The following is a 19,185-nucleotide window of genomic DNA, read 5'->3' as shown; positions in this document are numbered from 1 at the left end:
AGTTTACAGACATCAAAATAGAGCAATCCTGCAATGCTTCTGTAAAACTGAGTGGACGTTAAGACGCTTGTAGATTTGAAAATCCATTTTTTTTCCTGCCAGCATACACAAGGCAGCAAGCCATGCTTTCAGCGGCAGTTATTAAGGCAATAAATAAACCCAGATAGAAGGAAAAGGAATATCAAGTAGAAAATCAAATGCAGATTACATGAGCCAATGCCAGGATTATGATTTAGATACTTAACCATATCACCCCTTTATTTGCTAGTTTTGTGTACAGTAGCAGCAGCTAATCTCCCATGTGGGCTTAATTGTCAGAACAGCAGTAATTCTTCCTTTTCCTCCTATTACGCCGTGGTTCCGCACATGTTCTGCTGCCACTGGTGAGGGTCCATATATTTCATTCCTATTACTTTAGTTCAGTCATGGCCTGAAACTAATACCAGATTTATAAAGCAAAGGTTACTATTCTATTACAGATTGATTTAAAAGAATACAGCAGGGAATCTGTTTTACCATATAAATATATGTTTGTAATTGCACCACCTTTATGATATTGCTTATCTGCACATTTGGGTAAACATATTTCTAAAAAATGCTTTTTCTCTTGTTCTACAGTGCTGACTGGCAAATCAAACATATCAAGGCTCAAGAAATTCATATGGACTGTATCCAAGGGGCTGGCAGTTTGTCTTAGATAAATACTTGCAGCATGTTTAATGTAACAGTAAGAGCCCATTAATACCCGTGTGCTGCATTTAACACACTGATGTGCATTATGTTGCATGTTAACGTGAATTGGTTAAGCCAGACCATACCAGAAAGCCCCAATAAAGCTTAGAGTAGGTTTACTGTCATTATATCTAATCCATAGTACAAATTTGACAGGCTAGATAGGAGGAGCAGTAGCATATCCTATCAGTGGCAAAGGGTAAACCCATTGTTGCCAAATTTTTAAAGGAAACTTGTAATGGATAAGTATGAAGTCAATGACTCAGAACAAGTTCTTCTGACTTACTTCTGATGTTCCTGGTCTGCATGTTTGTTCCAGGTTTTAAATTTTGAGGATAACAATGTATACACAGGTAGGCCTGCATGCAATGGCAGCATCTCCAATAATCTATGTACAAGCTTAAATTCAGGGCAAAGTGACAGGTATAATAGGTATAGTCATTTTTCTGTGCCCCATCACTGTTCCTCAACTCCATCATAATCCTCCTTCTGTTGCTGTAATGGAGTGTGGCTGTCAGGTATGGGGGGGGGAGGAGAATGAGAGTGAATTAAGCAAAAGACAATAGGCAGGTACACCTTGTATCTATCTGCAGGCATTGTCACTTTTGCCTAGACAAGCAAACTAAGCTTTTTTGCTAGGAACACTCGAATGTTTTGCATGGTATGGTTTCACAAATTCCACACTTTAGTATTATATTAGTGTATTATAGCTGTTCACAAGAAAATTGTAATCCATTGCACTGGGATCTTACAATGTCAATATTTTCAGAATAGTTGACATGCTGGCGCATGGTGGCATAAGCAAGGATAATTTTACCAAAAGGTACCAGGATACATATTCAATTTTAAATACAAATACAAATAAATGCAGTAAATATTTAAAAGATAAACTAAAAATAAATATAATGCTTTTGGCATGCTGACAATTTGCTTTAGCAAATCCTAAGATCTGTAACTAAGCTAGTATGCAATAACCCAGTAATCATATTTTTTCTGTTTATAAAATATTACAAAAACTGGACTTGTGATCTTCCATATCTCATAGGGATTTCTTTACAGCTGGAACCACTTTTCACTCTTGCATCAATTCCCAACATAATTTGGATTGTAAGCTCAAGAGACAAGAGTTGTTCTATCACCCTCTCTGAGGAAATACAATTATTGTGTTGCCTGTGTGTGCACAATTTCACTCCCAGTTGTACACTACTGTAAATAGGATATTTCTAAAATACTATTTATTTATTCCCACCTTCTTCAGTGGCTTCGTGTCAATTTACACCTTTTTTATGTAATTTTCTTAATCTTTAAACTTCAAATTGGCTGAATGATTTTGCAGTTAGAGATCATCTGAAATGTAAATTTTGTTTAAAACACTGTGTGGAGTATATGTGACAACTTTAGCTGCCCCTCCCATGCCAATTGCAGAACACTGAAGGATAACATTATTCTAAATAGGGAACCTGTTACAAGGAAGCATGCAAGCTACTACTGATTCCAATTGGATAAATTCTGCAGCCTTCCCATATATTATAGAAACAGGTAAAGTTTGGCTAGGAAACCTGTTCATTACCAATAAAGATGGTCGGCATTGGCAGATCAGCTGTGCAAATGCCCTTCTGGCCTATAATTGACTAATGTATGTAGATCATATTTAAGTCACACAATATTAGACAATAGCTGTGTTCTACATATACAGAATCAGTTAGTAATAGTACTTTTTAGAGATGGCCAATGACATGCAAAAATGTCAACATTTGTATGCAAACAGCACTGATTTAAGAGAAATGACAGTGACTGAAATTGAACCAAGCAAACTGTCGCTGCCCAAATCAGTGAAATTTTCATATAAAAGTCTTTTTTTTTGCATCTCATTTATCATCTCTAGTATTCGTTCTTGTAAATACCTTTTCCCATTTGAAATACTAATCTTGGCTAGCGTTTGTTTTGAACTTGAGACCCACATGCAAACCTGCTGGAGTATTGTGTGCATTCTGTAAATTTATCATATTTATTTAGACATATATATAAATAAGCATATACAGTATCACAGTGTATTCCAAGTATGCTGCAGCACCAGTAAACAGTTTATTATAAGCAATGGTGGGTTACAAAAAGATTAGCAGTGAGCCCAGATGGTGTGAGAGGCCCAAGCTTCTCTGCTTCTCTCTCACTCAATATAGTAAATCTCACAGTCATAGAGCAGTGAAAGGATTATTTAATTATTTAGTGTCTTCTATTCTCTCCCTAAGGGGGAGGCCACGTTTCCTCTAAAAGCCTCGTTTACTCAGAGGTCTCCTGGGATACAAAGGGCAAAAGTAGTATGGTTGTTTCGGAGGAATCCCAGACAAGTGTGTGTTAGCAAAAAATTAGGCTGTTCAAGGTTAACCCATTCAGTAACATGACAGCAGATGATTACTAATCCAGCTGTTCCATAATTACATTATTGCAGTGGGACCTCTCATAAGTTCTTAGGTATAGTAAGTGTAATGTCTGACCTCTTCAGTAAACCACCCCTGAGGACTTTCAACCAGGTGACATGTTAAGAGCAGCAATAAATATAATTTTAAATGTACTACCGAAGTAAGACAATAATTGAACTTTATATTATATGTTTTGCCCTTATCAATATGATGCCTTGTTACACAAAACATCTTTACTTTAGCTTCAATTAAAAAAAATTGAAATAACCCTAAAAAGCATCTTAAACCCATTTGGTTTTTTTCACATATCATCCTCCTCATAGTACTTAACTGGTATTAGCCCTTTGGTTTTGTTCTCAATTAGTCCATCCAGAGTCCCATAGATATCATTATTTCTTAAAGGCCAATTGTTGTCATAAAATATTCATGAAATACCCTTTATTTGCCAATATTAAACTCAACATATTTTAAGAACAGAAGGTCCACCTTGTCAGGAGAACAGAGACAGGGTTGAAGGTATTGTGGATCAAAGGTAAGGAAACGGGCACCCCCCACAAATAGGTAGGTGAAGCCAATGAAATCAGACAAAGAGATCACAACAAAGAGAAGACATTATTAAATAACTACTACCAGTGCACATCCGGTCAATAAAATTCACCAGATACAGATGGGCTTGGAAATAGAGGCTGTCCATGGATTCGCGGTCCCTCCTTAAGCTATAAGGCCTATACAAATTGGTGATGTACAGGTATTTCAATCACACACATACCTCACATAAAACTTTATGCTTTATTACTTCCCCAAAGGGTGAAGAGAGAGGGTTACCAACACCCAACTTACAGCACTAATAGGTCTTGTCTAGTTTTACATCATATATCTGTTTTCTAACAAACAGCAAAAAAAAATTAGTGTCTTTTTCCATCCTTCTGTAATTCAGTTTTGAAGGGGATGTGGTTATATTTTTAACAAGGGTTAATTTAGCATTGGACTTACTGGTTTATTAATAATTTTAAGAGTAGCTTAGCAGGGCTTAAAGGTAAACAATAATGGTTTGTGGTCAGGTCACAAGAACATGTGTTTTATATAGATAAAACATATTTTATTGTAAACATTTTATATAGATGCATTCATTACACACAGATTACTAGGGATTTTATTAGGAAAGCCCAGCAGTGTCTGCTCACTTTTTGAATTGCTTCATTAGAAATCAATATAGGACCCTATGAGCCAAAGACAGGGTGGTGGGTATTGGATTAATTGCTTTTGTGTTTTATGAATAAAGATAAAAAGCAGACCCACTTTTACCTGGCTGTTCACTACACTGCAGTAAATGGCTCAGCAGAGGTACTGAAAAAGACAGATTTGTGTCAACATCTGTGGGATTTTTTTTTTCATACGGTTTCCTTGACTAGTATAACAAGAGGTAGTCAGAAAAGAAAATCTCTCCAGCTGATGTCTTATATCTAAAGTGGATATACTTTGCACAGCACAGAGGTATATGTTCATACCTGTATCCCTATATTATATTCCTTTCACTTTTTCTTCAAGTTATATCCATTGGGTGAACAATGAAAAGTGCTCCAAACCAATAATACATGAGTCCAAATCAAATGCAATACCCCGTCATATTATTAAAACAAAACAGCCAAAGCATTAGTAGGGTGGCAGCTTTACCAGGGCCATTGATTTATAAGGATCAGAGAGACTTTCTGGTCTTTTTGTCTTTTTAGGGGACTGTTTCAATGTGCTTTGGGCTTCTATTGATGCCATCAGTTTACTATTAGTTTGAGATGCTTCTAAAAGTATTTAGAGTTCAATTACAGGCTGCTGACTTGCATTTGACCTGCTTTGAGCAGGTGTATTCTCATAGTAGGAATGCAAACCTGACTTGAAGCAAACAAAAGTCTGTCAACACAAGTTTCAGGACCTAATACCCAGGTTCAAGGTCCTAATACTCAAGTTCCAGCACCTCTTTATTACTTTTTCAGATGGAGTTCATATATTATGCCACACACAGAATAGGAAGTAACTAAGTATTTATATTTTTGGATACAAAGTTTACAATATAAATGCAATCTCAACAGGGCCACAAATGGCATTATACACCTAAAAAATGTTATCCCTTTCCTACTTAATCCAAAATATTGTCAAGAATTGTGCTTTAATTTCAGGGATGAATAATACGTATGTTTAACACTCTACATTAGCAAATATATATATATATATATATATATATATATATAATCATTTTCAGTTCCTACACATGTTCTTTTTACATAGTACTCATAAATAACAAAGTGTAAGATTTCTGCATAAATTCTTGCAAGTTTTATCATTTAAATATAAAAGTAAAAACAAACAAAAACATTCACCTGAAATTCACCCGCACACGCAAGGTGCAATGCATCCCTCTAATCAGTGCTGAATAGAGATGCGGCACCAGAAAACAAGATTAGGAGACAAAAGTATTTGCAAAATCCATGGTTATTTGAAGTCATTTAACCATTCGAATAATTCTAATCCAGAGAGAAATCATTGCTTGGGAGCCAGATAGGATTTCCCCTTAGAGGCAGCAGCATAAAAAAAATGGTTTTCTTTGGATTTTGTTTGGATTGTCATCCTCTGGAGGATACAAAAGAATACATGTTTGACAAAGAAAAACTGGTGTGTGTGTGTGTGAGAGAGAGTGTATATTGCCTTATCATTCATCTCATATAATAACTGAACTATATATACATCTGTCTAGAATAGCTATTTTTGGGGATTTTTTTAGATATACATAAATACAATAAAGATTTCAATATGAAGTGAGCAGCCTAAACTTCAGTAAATTGACTTTAACATTTCTAGGAACACCAAGCAGCTTAGCCTAACATAACCTTATCTCTTTCCTTTTTTTAACCTGTACTTTTCCAGCTGCTATCACAAACCATTATAGTTCATTGTTTACTTTTAGCCTACCTGCATTCTGTACATCACAGCATGGATTGCAATATGCAGACCAGGACTAAGAACAAGACGGAAGACACCTGCACCATATATCTGTTAAATTCCATGTTTATTAGGTGATGAGCCATTTATGTGCTACACTTCACTCACTATAGAAATAGTCCCAGTACAAAAGGCGTAGGCAAACTCCGGTCTTTAGGCCAGATACAGCCTAGCCAGTAGTCTGTTCCGACTTAACGCCCCCTGGTCAATCCAGCCTAATCCCAGGGGAGTAAGGGGACATTCCCTCTCCTCCATATGCATTGCGGAGGAGAGATATTTTCTTTCAGGGGCATTCCCTCTCCTCCATATGCATTGCGGAGGAAAGGGATTTCCCTTCAGGGGCGTTCCTGGTGGGGGGGCTCAAGAGAAAGTCCGGCCTAGTGTGCTTTCTTGACCTCCTAAATTGGCCTAGTAGCCAAAAAAGTTTGCTGACCCCTGATGTACAAGTTAGCTAAACACTATTTATCATCCTATCCTATGCTATTACAGAAATCCAGAAAATTCTAAATAAATTGATGTCTTCCTTTTTATCAGTCCTGGTCTAGAGGCTAAAGGAAAACAAATCAGTGTTTACATGGACCAGACCCGTTATGACACCTATCAAAGCACAAGGAGAAAAAAAAGCAGATTAAATAGGACTATGTGCCTTAAAAATACAGTTCTTCTTTAAAAGGAATTAGATGGGTTTTGGTCTGTTTCTATTTTAGATTTTTCTTTGAAAGTCTGCAAGTGTCTAAACTGTTTATCTATTATTAATGCATATGTAGAAAATCTATGTTTTACAACTAAATGTTTAATACAGGAGTATCCATGACTAACACTGCCTGTTTTTATCAGTACAGTTGTGGAATCTAGAAGCTAAAAAAGATGTTGCTGTCGTATCTGGGACTGACAACTACTGGCGGCAAGTGGTAAATATGAAATAATTGTATGTTAAATGCATACACCGTGTATATTTAGAAATACAAAGTGGAATGCTATCTAAATCGCTTTTTTTTTTTTTCAATTCATTACCGTTTTATCTGCTTACATAGAAATGTGTGCACAATGGCCCAGTTTAATTAGAACCTAATTTAAACACCATCAACTATTTTATTGATATCATTTTGCAGAATATGTATATATGAGTGGTGCTTAAATGAGCAGATAGGATGGCTAAGGAAAGGCTTTACCCAGGATACAAGCAGGAGAATATCTTTTCAACGTTACTGTACCAAGGTATTGCTTTATAAATGGGTTTAATCATTTAAAGGTGTACTTTAAAGTAAAAAGGTATGGGGGAGAAGTATGGAGGCTGCCACTGCTGATAATGCAAGTTGCCTGGCATTTCATGACTTTTTCAAGCTGCCAATTAATGGTATATGCCTATATGGCAGCTAAGCTATTTTTTATTTCTTAGTGCCAGCTTCCTTTAAACAACAGCGAGGTATACTGAAATTCTAATCATGTGTGACTTAGTGGGTAAACAAGCAAAGGGATTTTGCTCTTTGTATTTTGAAATGATGAAAGTGGACCGTCAGCAATAAATGGTGATTTCCTAATAACGGAGTGGATCAATCATCACCAGTGTCACAATTTGCTTTGAGAGGAGCTACTTAACGGAAGGCGCAGCTATGAGAATGCCAGGACTTGAGTTATGTTCCCTTCAGCCCTGCCAGATATTTTTAATTTACAGTAAACTGCTCCTGCTCTCATTACATCAGCTGGGACTTGATTCATTGCTAATTCATTGCCCTGCATCCCCTCATTCTGAACGCCACAAACAGTTTAATGCCGATAAAATCACCAATGTAATCATTTATGATGCTCCTTCTAGGAACCCTCACGTAACAAGCTGTGCAGAGAGGGCTTGCATAACAGGACTGAATATATAAGCATTGTCTCCAAGAAAACATTACATTTCTAGGTTCACGGATTTCAAAAACGATATCTTCTGCTATCAATCTATCTGATATTTTATGCGATAGTGTGATTTTTTTTATTTTTAAAAATTACCTATTTCTAAAGCATGAGCTAAGAAAACGTGGGGCTGTTATTGCTAACAAAATTCCATTACATCCAGTGGCTTCATTACTTTTTGATTCCCTTCATTAACAGTAGGAAATAATATTTATAGTGTATTACTGTACTAATGAGAGCAGACTTTGCATTTTTGGGGGCTATCCGACCAACTGGTGGGTTTTAAACTCAGGCTATATGGTGACCTTGTACCAGTACTGTAATGTGCCAAACTGTCTTTGGTCCCTAATGTTATCCTATATGGGGCTTGTATTTCACACTGGTGCACAGATGGAGTACATCATATTTTTTTTCAAATGCAAAAGTGCAGTATTGCCAGGTAATCACCTATTCAAAAATGCTTCTAAAGCAATTTAATGCACAAAAATGGCAAACGTGTACAGGCCCCAACACAACTTTGCCCTTTCCCAACCAATATTTTTTAGAGGGATGGATCATACAAAGCCTTTTTCTTAGTGCAAAATAACGCAACATTGATCAGACTATTCTTTTATATTTTTAGTGCTCTCTCTATTAACTGTAAATGGTTAACCTGAGCCAATGTTATGCAAATAACTATTTTATCAACTAATGTTATATTTCACACATGCAAACTTTGTAAAAAAGCAACAGCTGTCATCGCATTTATATTCCAAAGCTGCAGATTTCAGATTTAAAGCCTTGTATAATGGAATAAAGGAGTATTTAAAATGACCAATGTGCGCTTACAGCTCCTGTCCCCTTTGATGTTCACCATCAGGCTTAGCCAGCTGGTGAAACATTAGTTCCTTCTACAATAAATTTCTTGTTGCTCCCCTATAGGATTATTTTAGCTGTGGGAAGGATGATAAATTAGTTTGTGAAATATGTATAAGTAAATAATATGCTCTTAGTGAGAATAATTAACCTGAATGTTGTACTTGTGCTTATAACAGTTCTAGTTTTAGCTTGGCACACTTACTTTTCTCATATAAGATAATAGGAAATACTGAAGAGAAGTGTAAAGTTGCCTAAAGACTTGTTAGGAAAGTCCAAGCATATGTGATCCAGCTGTCCACAGAAATCTCTGCCAACTTTAAAAGTTTATGGGAATGGGGAGGGAAGAACTGAGAAACCACATGTAGTAACCTAGTGCATGGTAATCAAAGAAGGAACGGTGGCAATCAGAACAGGTTGTCTAACTTGTCCACTTAAATTATACCTTACGAACAACCAGCTGACAAGATTATAGTCCTTCTGGAGACATGAGATTGGCATCTGGTCTGTCTGCAAATGTCAACTCATGTCTATTAGTATCTTCAACTAAAAAGATGTCAATCAGTTACATCCAAACTTCTTTCTGAAATGAATTACTGCAAATTTTGTGGAGTTGCTGATAACACTCCAAATTATCAATAACATATTGTTTTGGGACATAGATTGATGTGAAATTAAAAAATTGATTGATTATTCCTGTTTAAAAAATATTAAACTATAACAATTGTGTCAACACAAGCACTTTTTTTCTGCTTGTGTTCCTCATTAATTTGTCTTTAAGTAACAGCAGCAAGTCAGAGCACTTGAGGTCAGCCATGATATTCTAATTTGGGAGCTGTGTTAAAGATGCAGTTCCTAAAGGATGTTTGACACAGTTCCAGGCAATACTTGAATAAAACAATGCCTAGTATAAGCCTAATGATAAATTTAAGAATGTCCCAGCAACAAGCATTTAAATAAAGCCACCTAATAAAAAGTGTTTTCCATCTTCCGATCCTGAATAAATTGGCTGAAAAGGGCTGTTGGAAATAATACTGTGCTGAATACACTTCCCTCCATTGTTTTGTAATGAGCCCATTAAACAGAGCTCTCTGACTCCAGGCTGCACATTACACTGAGCTGCTCATTTTGACATGTGAATTATGACAATGTTGGTGATGGGATAAACTAGAGTAGAGCATATATCTGCCTTACCAGTCTGTGGTCTGCCTCTACAGCTATCTTCTTCTGCGTCAAAGTACCTTTTTGTAAGAATAGTAAAACCGGGCTGACAATTTAGGCATGTATCAGAAGGCTACTGTTCCTAAGATTAATATTGGGCATTTATTAAATGGCTTGTTAAAAAAATCAATGCCATTTAAATAAAATTACAATATTTATTGCACAGATGGCGTATACTACTTGACACCAATTTATACTTTCTTTACATATAGCATTGATGGGCTAAACTTAAGTTGTCATAATTTAGAAATATGATAAGAGTAGTTTTTTATCTTAAGTTGATCATTAGCACTTGGTCAAGATCTTTAAAACAAAATTACACACCAAACTGGCCACACACAATGGTGACTAGGTTAAAACTTATCTATATGCTTAGCAAATGGCCTGCAACTGACTCGATTTATTGGAGTTGCATATTCTTATGGTGTAAGGTAATGGTGAAACAAAGTGTTTCTTTTTGATCCCAAGAAATGTAGTATTACACTGGAAAAAGTTACGGTATGTAGGGGTGGTAAATAAATTAAACAAGTAAAATGTATTATTGACTTGCTGCTGTAACATTTGGCCATTTAAGCTTCCTGAGTGCTTTTAGAATTAAAATAGGAAAATTTGTAAATCCTCCCAAAACATCCCAAGTCATTTCATCCTACTTTAAGGAGTAATTTTATCTAAAATGTAATGACTCTATGCATGATATCCCATGGGACCGATGTGGCCTTAACATGCTTTTTACCTTGCATTACTGAAAATTATTGCAACCCCTAATGCATAACATCAGACTCTCAAAAAAACTGGCCCAAGACCATGCATTTATAATTTATGCTGGATATGGCCTTTCTAATATATTAGTGTGACAGCTGTAGATTTACAATATATAATTTGTTATATGCTTTATGTCTAGAAAGAATTTCAAGAGTTTCTTGTAGAGTCTACTGTAATTTTTGTTCAGTGCTTCTAAAGACGGGATGGAAAAAATAGTTTTAGATTTAACCTTGAAGGTTAAATCTAAAACTGTTACATGACCATACAGATATAATATTGTTCTTTAAATAATATTCCATGTTAAGCTTTAGACTCATATTGTAAAAAATTTGGGGCTTCCATGGCCAACCTCCTTCTGAAAATGCTAAAAGCTTTGAAATCTTACAAACTTTAAAACAAATTAAAACTCTACCTTAAACCATTAAAGTTTCCCTTTAGGATCCTAAGCAGATTAGGACAGTAGTGGAATTGGAATTCTTTTTTGTATATTTAACGAGTTATTGGAATCACAGGTCACACTTTATTTGAGCGGAGAAACTAATTTAAGAATGTTATATTATGAGAGAAATGCTCTTTTTTGTTATACAGTAAAAATTCTAGATGTCGTTCACCAGAAATTAATAACAACACAGTTGTTCTGACAGTAAAGACAAGACATGTAGTGTAATTTTTCTGTGTATCAGAACCATATATACATACATATATATGTGTATGCTTTATATATGTTCATAGTAAGCAGTAAACTAAAGAACACATACCAGACTGCTAATGACTATAAAGTAGTCACCTAGTCCAACATATCCAAGTTCTAATCACAATACATGGATCCAACGCATGTTCCAAGTACCCTACCATAGTAGTAGACTTATGATATGGTTAAAGATGTAGATTATTCTTGAATACATTGTCTGTTCAAACATACATCAGTGAAACACTGATATCTTTGTAGTCATCTTTAACGCCAGGGCACTTATGAAGCCCCTGCTATGTGTAGTGACTATATCAGGGTCAAAGGTGGCACCAAACAGAGGTTTTGCTGTGTATATGTCTATAGATTTTCCTTTTCTATCAGTAAGCTTGTTTAAAATAGCTTATCAATGGTGGTACTAAATGAACAGCATGCATTTTGTCCATCCATAAAGAACAATGTACAAATTATCAGTAGGATGTGCCTCCAAAAACATAGCATTCCAGGTTCTGTGCTATCCTTCTTCAGATTCCTCATTAACAAGCAACACCACCACTTACCACCCCTCAAACCTTACATTTCCATGATAAATCTAAAAAAATCAAATCTAAAGATGCAATCTGTATCGGTATCTATAGGCTGCGAGCTACCATCATCCCTTCATTTCATCTTAAGAAAGAATCTTCCCATAGAAAAATACATATATGCTGAGCTGGAACAAGTATGTGAATTAAAAACTAAGAATGAAGTCAGAACTCTTACTCTTTATAACTGTTTCAGATCAGTACCTCAAAAAATATTAAAGCCATTACGGACAAGTAACTGGCATTTTCATTAGCAGAGATTAGCAATAGAAGCCTCCATATTCTCTTTTTACAAATATCCTGTTGAATTCAAGCTTATTATGTGTTTGACTAATTGTAAATAGTAACTAATGATGGCCAATAGTAGCTAATTGGTAAACCACAGTCGGCCATTACATTGCTATGAGGGCTTCACTTAAGGTCACCTGATGACACATATTGTACATATGGTACATTATTTCCCTGTGCTGATTGATATTAAATATTGTTTAGCTCCTACCTCTAAATCCTCTATCTTAATGAACTGTCACTGAAAACCTAAAGGTATGCTTATTACAGGGTTAAAGGTGGCAAGGAACTTAGCTTTGGACAGACCAAAAAAAGCATTGCCTGCTAAGATCTAGTGCTAATGTAAAACACTACATTAGAATCTAATAAACATTTACAAGACAGGCTTTCCATTATCCTGTTAAATGACCCTATGACCTATCGCACACACATACAGATGAAGCCAATTTTATTGCATGAGTTAATGTAATGAACATGAAACGTGATGCATTAACACCAGAATAGTGTTTATTGCTCTTTTATCATATCAGCTAAGAAAGTAATATGTGTATTTGCCTTTAAATATATGTTCTATATATAGAACTGATTATGCATGTGCTCGGCAGCATCTTTCTCTCACTTCTACTTAATGCAGCAATTAGGATTACAATTCCATCCATAAAAACATATATTGGAAGATGCATCCATACCACAAATGCTGCACTGAGAATAAAATGCGATACATGCATAGGAACCAGGGCAACCCAGGTTTTGGTGTATTCAAAGAAATACATTTCTTTTTAATAAATTTATATATTTATTATTTATATTTATATCTATTTATTAAATTTATATTAGAAAACTGAATGCAAAGTATAGGATAAGTTATAGTTAACTGAGAATTTTATTTATTGAATGTCTGATTAATACGTAGTAGACCACAAGAGTTTACATTGGCTCACAAATATATATTGTATTCAGGAACTTTACTTGTCTGCCAGTCTGTACCTGTTCACATTTTCTTGTTTACAGTTTACAGCACATGATGAATGTTCTTGAAGGAGTAAATTATGTGATACAAGTGAGATGACAACTCACAAAACATAAATCCACATTTTACTACTTGTTGTACATCTCTCTCCAGGTTGAAGGAATACATTGGTTATCAAATTTATATTTGGATCCATTTCTTAAATCTATATTTTTACATGCCATCCTTTAGGACCAGGTCACATAGACCTTAGCTTGTGACGGCTTATCTGAAGAGCTGTGTCATACAGACCTTTACAAAGCATTTCACAAACTTCAAAAAGTTTTCTTGAAAACCTACAGGGAAACTTTTTTCAAAACAATAGGTGTCCCTTATGAGGAACCCCCGTGTTCTTGTACTCAGGGCAAATCCGAATTTAGGATTTACCTTCATGTTCATTCTTGATGGCATTGGTCATTTAGACATGTAGAGAAGGTAATTTCAATAGAAACCCAATAACACGTTTTTCCAAATCCCCCAAAAATCTTCATATTTAGTTATACTTTAAAATTGCCTTGAGATCCAATCTGGGACTAATGAAAATGTATTCTATTGGCTGTAGCTTTAAAAAAAAATTAACAAAGCTCCATTAAAAGCTTGTTGGAGACTACTATTCTTTGTTTAAAGCTAAAACCACAATCCCATTGTAATCCATGTTCAATATTCCAAGACTGAGACTAATGTGTACTATAAAAATAGTACTCCGCTTAAATACCTTCAATCAATGAACAGCCACTTAGACCCCAAGTGTTGCATTTTTAAAAGGTAGGTGGAAGCATACCTGGACTTACCATTTTTTTACAGGACTGCAGCAGATTGAGGAGGCAGATGGCACTTTGATAGTAAGAGCAGGCATTTGCTACCTGCTGTATATTAGCTGTGTTAAATGTATTACTTTTGGTTAAGTACAGGTTTGTTATAATGGATTCAAGAAAGCTGCTCAAAGCTAGTGAAATGTCTGTGCACATTGATCTTCAGACTGGTATCCCTGGTGTTTTATATACCTACAGTGGTAAGTAGCCCCAGACAATACAACAATTCTTATAGGATGCCAGAAGAGCAGAGAGAATGAGAGCTGCTGGGGATCAATCAAGCCTTTTGTAAATGTATAGAGTACACTATTCCATACTGATTAATATTGTTGAGTACTGCACACAGCATTTGTTGTAGCACCTTTAGTCTTTGTTTCAAATATCAAAGCATGTTTACTGCAGTATAGTGGCCATAATACTACATAATATAAAGGATAAGCATGCTCCACTAAACTGCATCAAATACACATTGTGCTCTCTTCTTCGGAATATGGAACTCTATAAGATATATTCCCTTTTTTCTATTATTTCTGAAGTATATGGATCACAAAGATAGAGGTAATACAATTTTTATAATACACCAGCAATAATTCCAGTATAGTCATGAACATACACCAATTTTGAATGTATAGCTACGTAGAAACCTCTTCAAAGACAGACTTTGAAAGTTACATCCTTAAAACAAGAAACACGAGGATCACATATATGACGTTTCAGCAAATTCTTAGGGTTTTATTTAAAAGATCTTCAATAGGAGCTATAAAGTATGAATTAGGTTCTCTTATATATGTGGCATAAATAGCAGAGCTATAAGGTTATCAATGGTAATCAGCTATAATAAATACATCCATCAATGGAGAGAACATAGGATTAGGTGTTGGATACTATGGGTTGCTGCACTTTTTTCATCCTTTTTAGGTTTGTGCAGGTTCTTTCTTTATGTAGCTGGGAACTAAACTGTACATAGAAACTATATATGGTACAGATGTTCGCATGCAGCTTATTTTTTTTAATCAGGGTATCCTTAGAGATGAACTGCCCCCTATAATAATTGCTCAGCTCCATACCGCACAAGAGACATCTGGTGCAGTGATTTCACAGCATCCGCTTCTCAAATAAGCCTTCCCAGCTCTTCCAGTAAAGTCCACCAACCATACATTCTATAAATTGTGAGGCTGAGGAGCTGCTGATGCATGTCTAAGGGTACAAACCTAGGTTCTACACCAATGGAAGGGGAAGGCAATCTATTAGCCAAGCACTTACTGACAAACAGCCACATCTGTACTGCTTAACCCTCTCCATTACATTTCTGGAATAATTTATGCCAGGTTCAACTTAAATACTGAGAGGTGATTGGCTCCGAGGGTTCCTCTGCAGAAGAACACTGCTAACACCCTGGCACAGCCTTAAAGCCTTTAAACACATCATCCTAAAGTGTAAATTGAACTAATCTGTAAAGAGGATGTGTTCTCAACACAGCATCCATGCTTATCTATAAAACATCAGCTGAGTGGAACAGCCAAAGCTTGATTTAGAAAGGGAGATCAGGAAGATGCCAAAATCTCAGCAAAACACAGGTGCATGCCACTGGCACTTGTAAAGACCTTTCATGCTCATCATAATTCAAAAAACAGCTTCCAGAATTTAAAATGTACTTACCTACTGACATGTTAAGATATGCACAAAGTGAGAACATCCTTAATGTAATGAGTTTGCTACAGATTTATATCACAATAATTATTTTTCATGAGAAATATCAGTGCAGAGAAGGATGTAGAGTCACACTTAAAATGGATAAAGGACACACCGCCTGTAAAAGCTTAGTGGGTTTAGTAAAGAGAAGGGTTTAATGAAGCTGTAAGGGTTTTTTGTGCCGCCAGGGTGGTTTACTAGTCACAGATCTGTGGGATGTTTGAATAGCAGCAGTACATTGTCCATAGCCCATATTCAATGAGCACGCTGCAGTAAAACTGAGATCAGGAAATGTGCACTTCCACATGCAGCAGTTCTCTATAGCTGTACCATAAATGATGTATTCTGCACTGTATCCAAGCCTATGCACATAAGCCATCTCTGGGGAAAGTATTTACCTGAGGCTCATCCACTGCATTTATTTAAAAGACAGTCTTGTAGCTTTTTGACTAATGTGCCAATTCAGAAATAATGGAAGCTAGGTCACTAAAATGCAGATATACATAGCACAAATAAAATCCATTCTGACAAGTCCTGTATATCAGTTTAATAGATATACCTAATAAAATATTTTGTACTGCAAACAGCATTCTATGTTTCCCTGCATATGTATTGCTATATATACCAATTGCAAAAGTAAGTCTCTATAATGCATTCCTGGTCCTATTTTAAACAGCAGGTCCTCCAATGCTGAATTAGGAAACTTTGCTCCCTACCCTAATGGCACATGGTATTACAAAGATATGAGTATGGGTACAGTTTAATATCCATCTGGACCATTGTACAAAGTTTTACCTATGTATTTCTGAACAGTAAGTGATTTATTCTGCCCTGGCATAGCCTACAAATAATGCTTCTGGTACAGACTGCTTCCTTCTGTAACATTATTAAAAGAGATCCTATCCTACAGACCTGCTGTGGCTGGTAAGCCATGTGTGAAGGATCCCTGCTTACTGCCTCTGCACAGTGATGTTCTGCCAGATCTAGACACAATTCTCTTGAAAATATTTCTTCTGAGGTTAGATCCATGGGCAGCATACATAGCCTGCACCTCTGGTGCCTGGGGACAGGTCCATGCCACTGGCATGACATAGGTACATACCCACTGCAGTGAGGACCACACTGATCTCTCACCCTGGGGATTCTCATCACAGTAACCTACACTCATATTAGCTCCTAAAAGCCAATATAATTCCACCGCAGTAAACTGTCATTGTGATCCATGGATCTAGCCAAGATGGCTATAATGCTGCTTTTTTATTTAGTGCCCTTGCCACTGGCTTGTCATTGGCCACTGGATAAGACATGTATTTTTTGAAGGACATCGTGATGGCTGCTTGTAAAAAAAATAGACTAGTAGTGATGTAAAATCTTCATAGCATAGAAAAGTGATTAGGTGACAGTGTGCAGAATCACGCGATTACCGCAATACTGCTTCTTTAACTCAAGTGGGGTGGGAAAGCAATGAACCCCCAGCCGTGCCTTGGTACATAGGCATCGCAGCCTGGCAGAGCCAGCAGGGAGATCTCCCCAGCAGCAGCCCAGGTGCGCAGGAGTCGCCAGGGTAACGCGCAGGTGTAGCAATGCTCATGCCTTCCAGTCATCTCACGCTGCCTCCTTACACAGACATAGTATGAATCAGGTAATTCTTACCTGGGAGATGAGCTTGTTCTCCCTCTTCTTTCACAGCAGCCGCATTGATGTTGCAGATGGAAGCTTTCCCAACATCACAATCCCCTAATACTCCCAAGCAATGTCTGTGTACATCCCCCACATCAGAATCCAGGTATCTGTATGCAGCAGGAACACACCTTTAGATTAGAGCGAATGCTGCAATGAATCTCCTGCAGATTCGGCTCCCCTGGCTCCGTTTAGTATCCGGCTTGCATGTGCAGCAGCTCTGCTTCCAGCTCCCCCTTCCCTTGGCTCTGCCTTCTGCTCCTTCTGCTCCTTCACTTCCAACGGGGGCGATAGATCTAACCAATAAACACAAGCTTTCCAAAAAACCACACACAGCAATGTTCTACTCTGATCCCCTGCGATAAGACAACGATGAGAAGCTTGTGCTGGACCAGGTGTGCTTCTGCCCCCTCCACACAAGGTGAGTCTTCTGTTCAGCTGGCACCTTCATACAGTGCAGGTACCCCAGCCTGTGCCAGCCTGCTGTAAAGTTTGCTGTAATGGTGTCAGCCACCACCAAAGTGTGCCTGTGTATGTGGAGTCTGCAGGCTGTGCACAGACACTACCAATGCTTGCAACTTCCAGCTGCCTGGCTTGTGCTACACAGTCCTCCCCCTCTTTCTTACTCACCAGTGACATCTAGGATCTGCAGCCTGATTGGGCTAATTGTACATTTTTATTGCCAGCACAGAGGCAAGATCTCAGGGAAAAAAAGGAGACGCATATGTTTTTCCCTTAGTTTTTTTTCCTGGACCTGTTTTCTAAAGAAACCTAGAGAATTTTAGAAATGAGTTGAAGTATTTATTATTATTATATTTATTATTAAAAAACAGGACTTATGTAGCACTAACATATTACGCAGCGCTGTACATTAAATAGGGGTTGCAAATGACCATACAGACAGGCCTGGCCTGCATGACTGAGGGAGACAAGACACAGGCAGTGAAAGGGTTCTTTGTAAAAAGTGGCGGTTAACTTTGGAAAGGAAATTGGGAGGGAGGGATCATTCAGTAAAAGGGACAGAGTAAGGGAAAAGTCTTTAGTGTCAGGGGAAAAATTTTGCCCTAAGGGGGTGGCTCCTGTCCCGAATGTTAGGGGATGGGATGCTGTGTGGCCTCGGAGGTCAAGGCCTCCAGTGCACCTGAGCCTGAACCCCCCGGGTCAGGTGCAGAATTAGGAGCCCACTAAGGGACCTTCAGGTGCCATCAAAGCAGCATGTGCAGCAGAGCCCAGGGAGGAGAGGGGCACCATTCCCTCAATGTGCAGTTAAGGATATCGCTGTTGAAAACGGAACAGATGGGGAGGGGTTTTGTTGTTAGATTCGCAGGTAGTGATAAGGGATTATGGTGTCCAGTGCAAGTGTTTAGTGGCAGAAGGGTAGGATGCATGGGAATTTTCATCTCATACCTCCAGAACTGGGGCTGGTACAGAGGTGGCACATTGGAGCTTTGGGGATGACATGATTAAGAAAATTGTGAGATCCCAAAATTGGGAGTCCCATTGTTTCCCTTATACATCTTGCCTGAGCTGCTCTTTTAAAAGGTTGGTTGGG

At 37.2% G+C, this 19,185-nt stretch overlaps 1 protein-coding gene across 2 annotated transcripts in view; it reads right to left on the bottom strand.

Moving 5' to 3' along the window:
- The window catches only part of PLXNA4 (plexin A4), a 431,579-nt gene extending 413,378 nt beyond the window's left edge, over window positions 1–18,201 (bottom strand). Inside the window, exon 1 of one of the 2 annotated variants that reach the window (XM_072401850.1) lies at window positions 17,765–18,201. The gene's annotated coding sequence lies outside the window, so the exon portion shown is untranslated. Of the gene's footprint in view, window positions 1–17,606 lie in introns of both variants that reach the window. The other variant, XM_072401849.1, reaches the window with a different exon arrangement.
- Between the last annotated feature and the right edge of the window lie 984 nt (window positions 18,202–19,185).

Source organism: Pyxicephalus adspersus, chromosome 2 (assembly GCF_032062135.1).
Source record: "Pyxicephalus adspersus chromosome 2, UCB_Pads_2.0, whole genome shotgun sequence".
Lineage (NCBI taxonomy): Eukaryota > Metazoa > Chordata > Amphibia > Anura > Pyxicephalidae > Pyxicephalus > Pyxicephalus adspersus.
This window is presented reverse-complemented; position numbering and strand designations above follow the sequence as displayed.